General features: G+C 37.5%; 1 non-coding gene across 1 annotated transcript; it reads left to right on the forward strand.

Annotated features, from left to right (window-relative positions):
• The first annotated feature begins 244 nt into the window (after window positions 1–244).
• On the forward strand, window positions 245–348 carry LOC112781213 (small nucleolar RNA R71). The gene has a single exon (XR_003192003.1). It is a non-coding gene; the product is annotated as a small nucleolar RNA R71 (small nucleolar RNA).
• The last annotated feature ends 6,715 nt before the right edge of the window (window positions 349–7,063 follow it).

The following is a 7,063-nucleotide window of genomic DNA, read 5'->3' on the forward strand; positions in this document are numbered from 1 at the left end:
AGCCAATATTGCATTCAGAGTATCAATCTCAAGAACTCCTTTCTTCTGAGTTGTCCCATAATTCACAGGATTCCTTTCAGAAGTGTACATGAAATGGTTATTTACAACCATTTCAATGAGTTCCTGGGCTTCTGTAGGCGTCTTCTTCAGATGAAGAGACCCTCCAGCAGAGTGATCCGATGACATCTTGGACAATTCAGACAGACCATTATAGAATATACATATGATGCTCCATTCTGAAAACATGTCAGAAGGACACCTTCTGATCAATTGCTTGTATCTTTCCCAAGCTTCATAGAGGGATTCACCTTCCTTCTGTTTGAAGGTTTGGACTTCCACTCTAAGCTTACTCAATTTTCGAGGTGGAAAGAATTTGGCCAAGAAAGCATTGACCAACTTTTCCCAAGAGTTCAATCTATCTTTAGGTTGTGAGTCCAACCATATCCTAGCTCTGTCTCTTACAGCAAAGGGGAAAAGCATAAGTCTGTAGACCTCAGGATTAACCCCATTGGTCTTAACAGTGTCACAGATTTGCAAGAATTCAGCTAAAAACTGATGAGGATCTTTCAATGGAAGTCCATGAAACTTGCAATTCTGCTGCATCAGAGAGAATAATTGAGGCTTAAGCTCAAAGTTGTTTCCTCTAATTGCAGACATTGAAATGCTCCTTCCACAGAAGTCAGAAGAGGGTGCAATAAAGTCACCAAGCATCTTCCTTGCATCTCCACCATTGTTGTTGGGTTCGGCCATCTCTTCTTCTTTTTCGAAAAATTCTGTCAGGTCCTCTCCAGAGTGTTGTGCTTTAGCTTCTCTTAGCTTCCTCTTTAGAGTCCTTTCAGGTTCTAGATCAGCATCAATAAGAATGTTCTTATCCTTGCTCCTGCTCATATGAAAAAGAAGAGAACAGAAAAGAAGAGGAATCATCTATGTTACAGTATAGAGATTCCTTTATGTGAGTAGAAGAAAAAAGAGTAGAATGAAGAAGAGAGAGGATGAAGAATTCGAACACAGAGAGGGAGGAAGGGTTCAAATTATAAGAAGAAGAGAAGTGTTAGTAAACAAATAAATAAATAGAAAGAGATGAGAGAGAGAATTCGAATTTTAAATTAAAATAAAAGGAAAATATTTTTGTTTTTATTTTAATTATTGGTTAGAATTCAAAATTATTAAAAGGAATAAACTAAAATTAAAATTTAAAATAATTATTTAATTAAAAAGGAATTTTGAAAAAGTGGTGAGGAGTTTTCGAAAATAAGAGAGAGAAAAGTAGTTAGGTAGTTTTGAAAAAGATAAGAAATAGTAAACTTTTTAAAATCAAACAAAAAGTTAAGTGGTTAATTGAAAAAGATTTGAAAATCAATTTTGAAAAGATAAGAAGTTAGAAAAGATTTTGAAATTGATTTTCAAAAATATATGATTGAAATTTATTTTGAAAAAGATTTGAAAAGGAAATTAACAAGATTTGATTTTTGAAATTAAAGTTGATTACTTGACTAATAAGAAACTAAAAGATATGATTTTAGAATTTAAAGATTGATCCTTTCTTAATAGGCAAGTAACAACTTGAAGTTTTTGAATCAAAATATTGATTATTAGTATTAATTTCGAAATATGAAATAAAAATAAGAAAAAAATTTTGAAGATCAATTTTGAAAATTTTCAAAAAAAAAATGAAAAAGATTTGATTTTTGAAAAGGATTTGAAAAAGATAGAATTTTTAATTTGAAATTTTTTTGACTTGACTAACAAGAAACAACTAAATTTTAAAAGTTTTTGACTAACTCAACTCAAAATTTCAAAATTTATGAGAAGAATAAGGGAAAGATATTTTTTGATTTTTGAATTTTAATGAGGAAAGAGAAAAAACATCAAAATGAAGCATGACATAAAAATTATGAATCAAAATAAGAAAAATATGCAGGAACACTTTGAATGTCAAGATGAACACCAAGAACACTTTGAAGATCATGATGAACATCAAGAACATATTTTTGAAAATTTTTAAGAAAAGAAAAACATGCAAGACACCAAAGTTAAAAATTTTTAAACTTTAGACACTAATAAATCAAAAATGCATATGAAAAACAAGGAAAGACACAAAACAAGAAAATATAAAGATCAAACAAAGACAATCATCAAGAACAACTTGAAGATCAATGAAGAACACATGCATGAATTTTCAAAAATTTTAAGAAAATTAAAAAGATGCAATTGACACCAAACTTAAAACTTGACACAAGACTCAAACAAGAAACATAAAACTTTTGGTTTTTATGGTTTTATTAAATTTTTTTTTTTGGATTTTTCAAAAATTAATCAGAAAAAGAAAATAAAAAGATACAAAATTTTTAATAAGAATTCCAGGAATCATGCAATGTTAGTCTAAAGCTCCGGTCCAAAAATTTAGACATGGCTTAATAGCCAGCCAAGCTTTATGTGAGAGCTTCGGTCCAAAAGATTAGACATGGCCAATGGCCAACCAAACTTTAGCAGAGCATTACATACAACAGCCAAATTGATGGGAATAAAAAAGCTCCTGCAATGATAAGTGGAAGCCTCGGTCCAAAAAATTTAGACATGGCTTAACAGCCAGCCAGGCTTCAACAGATCATGATGAAACTCTAGAATTCATTCTTAAAAATTTTGAAGAATTTTTTAGAAAACTAAGTATTATTATTGATATTTGTTTTGAATTATTTTTCGAAAATAAAATTAAAAATAAAATACTTAAACATAAAATAAAATTACCTAATCTGAGCAACAAGATGAACCGTCAGTTGTCCAAACTCAAACAATCCGGGGCAACGGCGCCAAAAAGTTGGTACGCGAAGTCGTGATTGTTCGTTCCCTGGCTATAGCGCCAAAAACTTGGTGTGGGAAAATGTGATCTCAAGACTTCTTACAATTCCGCACAACTAACCAGCAAGTGCACTAGGTCGTCCAAGTAATAAACCTTACGTGAGTAAGGGTCGATCCCACGGAGATTGTCGGCTTGAAGAAAGCTATGGTCATCCTTGTAAATCTCAGTCAGGCAGATTCAAATGGTTATGAGGTTTGATAATTGAAATATAAATAAAATATAAAATAAGATAAAGTTACTTATGTAATTCATTGGTAGGAATTTTAGATAAGCGTATGGAGATGCTTTGTTGCTTCAGAACCTCTGCTTTCCTACTACCTTCTTCCAACCATGCGTTACCTCCTTCCATGGCAAGCTGTATGATCCTCTCGGATGAAAACAAATCCATATGCGCTGTCACCGCACGGCTAATCATCTGTCGGTTCCCGCTAGCGTCGGAATAGGACCATTGTCCTTTTGCACACTGTCACTGCGCCCAACATTCGCAAGTTTGAAGCTCGTCATAGTCATCCCTTCCCAGATCCTACTCGGAATACCACAGACAAGGTTTAGACTTTCCGGATCTCAGGAATGCTGCCAATGGTTCTAGCCTATACCACGAAGATACTAATCTCACAGACTCGGTCCGTGTATTAGATATCCAAGAGAATATACTCCAACTGTCGTCCAATAACTACGTTGAATATCATGTAGATCACTTTGTGGTTGTCAGGCATTTAACTCCAATTCTGGTGCTAGTTTGGGCGTTTAACACCAATTCTGGTGCCAGTTTGGGCGTTTTACGCCAAGATATTTTAGGCTGACTTTGAACGCAAGTTTGGGCCTTCAAATCTCGGGTAAAGTATGGACTATTATATATTGCTGAAAAGCCCAGGATGTCTACTTTCCAACGCAATTAAGAGCGTGCTAATTGGGCTTCTGTAACTCCAGAAAATCTACTTCGAGTGCAGGGAGGTTAGAATCCAACAGCATCTGCAGTCCTTTTTCAGCCTCTGAATATGATTTTTGCTCAGGTCCCTCAATTTCAGCCAGAAAATATATGAAATCACAGAAAAACACACAAACTCATAGTAAAGTCTAGAAATATGATTTTTGAATAAAAACTAATAAAAATATAATAAAAAATAACTAAAATATACTAAAAACTATGTAAAAATAATGCCAAAAAGGGTATAAATTATCCGCTCATCAGTGTCTAACAGAGAAATAAAGCGCATTTTGAAGAAGATAGTAAAGCCTCATAGGAAGGACTGGAGCACCAGGCTTGTAGATGCGCTTTGGGCATATCGGACAGTGTACAAGACACCCATAGGGATGAGTCCCTTCCGCCTAGTCTATGGCAAAGCATGTCATCTCCTAGTGGAGGTGGAACACAAAGCTTCCAGGGCTGTAAGGGAATGCAACATGGGATTTGAGAAAGCTGGTGCTGAAAGGAAGCTGCAACTAGCAGAACTGGAGACCCTTTGACTAGAAGCTTATGACAACTCCAGATTATACAAAGAGAAGGTGAAGGATGTGCATGACAAGCATATCAAGAGAAGAGAGTTCAGACCTGGGGAGCTAGTTCTCCTCTATAACTCAAGGCTCAGGCTCATGCCAGGCAAGCTGAGATCAAGATAGGAAGGCCCCTACAGAGTAGAGAAGGCAGAGCCATACGGAGTCTTCCACCTGAGTCATCCTTCAAGTTCCAAATTCATCAAGGTCAATGGACATCGCTTAAAGCTGTATCATGGTGAGAAGATGAAAGACAATAAAGAGCTAGAGATCTTCCTCTTGGAAGACTCACCAACAGAAGCAGATTGAGCTTGTAGACTGTCCAACTTAAGGACGTAAAAAGCAAAGTGCTAGGTGGGAGACAACCCACCATGGTATGATTGTTCCTCTTTATTCCTAGTTTTATTTTCTTTTGTTTTTCATAGTAGTCATTCATAAATTCTGCATTTTGCATTCTGCATAAAAAAAAGAGAGCACATGACACGCAAGCATCGCTAACGCGTACGCGTCATATGTGTATGCGTAACAACGAAGAATTGACCAGAGAGTTGCGTGGGAGCAGGGCTGGAATCATGCCTTAGGCATAAGCAAGACCACGCGTACGCATTCCTCACGCGTACGCGTCGCTTGCAATTTTGGTCCATCACGCGTATGCATCTCTCACGCGTACGCGTGACCCTGCAAATCGGCGTAAAGGGGTGTTTGGCCAGAGAGTTATGATGGTGTGGGACTGGAACTGTGCTGGGAGCACAACCCCCAACACGTGTACGCGTCCCTGACGCGTACGCGTCATTTTGCCATCATGGCCAACCACGCGTGCGCGTCCATGACGCATACGCGTCATATGCAATTTTGGCTCTCGTGCGTATCTGAACAGAGAGTTGTGCGTGCGCAGGGCTGCCTTCACGCCATTTGCACAACCAATGTCACGCGTATGCGTCCTATACGCGTACGCATCGCCTGAAAATAGCGCGATCCACGCGTATGCGTGATGCACGCGTATGCGTCGCATGCGACGCACAATTTATCCACTTCAGTGCCTGATTTCAAATCTCCTCTCCCCCAATCCTAATTCTTTTCAATCCTAATTATTTCTTCCTTCTTTCTTTCTTCTTCCTTATTCCTTCTTACTTTCTACTACTTTCTTCTTTCCTTCTTCATCTTCTTCATCAAGGTTCTTTTCTTCCTCCCATCTACTCTTTCATTATTATATTTATTTATGTTTCTTTCTTCTCTATCTTTCTTTTAGCTTACTTATTTATGGTTTCTTTTTCTTTTCTATTTCATGCATTCTTATGTTGGTATTGGAGTTTTATTTGGGTACTACCTTATTATCCTGAAGCTTGTGGTTATTATATGGAGTGATTTGACAATTGATACTTTAATTTGTCTCTCATATACATTTGGATTATATTATTTTCATTCCTATTCTATCTTGCTCACCAAGTGTTTGTGAAAAAGCCCTTATGGCATCTTGAACTCTATTTTGTTTTACCCTTTTACTTGAATGCCTCTTTTTCACAACCCTTGCACTCCACATGTATTTTGGATTATCATTCACAACTGTCATCATGCAAATACTCTCTATATTGGCACATTTAATTTTTGATGCTTGAGTTATGCTTCTCATGCCTATTCCATGCATGCTTTCACCTCTTGCATCTATTTAATTATGAATTGCCTTATTGTTCTTAATTGATGTCTTACCTACATGTTATAGCTACCATGTATTTGAGCTAACATCTTTCCTTTGACATTCATTATCACTTGGAATTTTCTCCCTTCCGGTTTTGGCTATCCATATTTCACATTCTTCCTTTTTTCTTCTTTCTTAGGCATGGGTACCAAGAAAGGAAAAGAGAAGGCCACTGACAAGCCACCGGCTAGGAAAGGAACCAAGAGAACACTGGCAAAGGCACTTCCATCTACCAGTGTCAAGCCGCCAACAAAGCAGGTGAAGAGGATCATTAAAGTTGATGAATCAGAGAAAGCCTTTCCCGCCTGAGACTCTACACGGTTTGCTAACCGTTACTGTGAACAAATGTTCCCCATCCTAGCTGAGAGGAACTTAATAAACCACTATTTTATGGTTTATATTATGTTTAATTGTGTGATTTTATCATGATCCTTACCCACTTATTCATTAATTTAGCATGCATTTATATTTCCTTCCTGAAATTATTACATGATTGAAAACAGCTTCCTAGAGACTTTTAATTATGCATTTTAATTCTCCTTTATTCCATTCGATGCCTTGATCTGTGTGTTAAGCGTTTCAGGCTTTATAGGGCATGAATAAGTTGGAGATTGGAAAGGAAGCTAGCAAAGATGGAAGGAACACAAGAAATTGAGGAGATAACCAGCGAGAAGTGAGGCGGCCGTATGGCTCATGCGACCGCGCAAAAGAGAAGAAATCACAGTGACGCGGCAGCATGGCTCACGCGACCACACGGACTGGAAAAGCACGAGCGACGCGGAGGCATGGACGACGCGAACGGGTGGCGAGGAAAAGCGCGAATGACGCGTCCGCATGGATGACGCGATCGTGTGACATGCGCGATCTGCATAATCTGCAGGATTCGCTGGGGGCAATTTTGGACCCTATTTTGACCCAGTTTTCGGCCCAGAACAGCAGACTAGAGCCAGAGAACATGCAGAAACCAAGGAGAACATTCATTCTACACAAGTTTTAATTTTAGATCTATTTTT

Source organism: Arachis hypogaea, chromosome 19 (genome assembly GCF_003086295.3).
Source record: "Arachis hypogaea cultivar Tifrunner chromosome 19, arahy.Tifrunner.gnm2.J5K5, whole genome shotgun sequence".
Taxonomy (NCBI): Eukaryota; Viridiplantae; Streptophyta; class Magnoliopsida; order Fabales; family Fabaceae; genus Arachis; species Arachis hypogaea.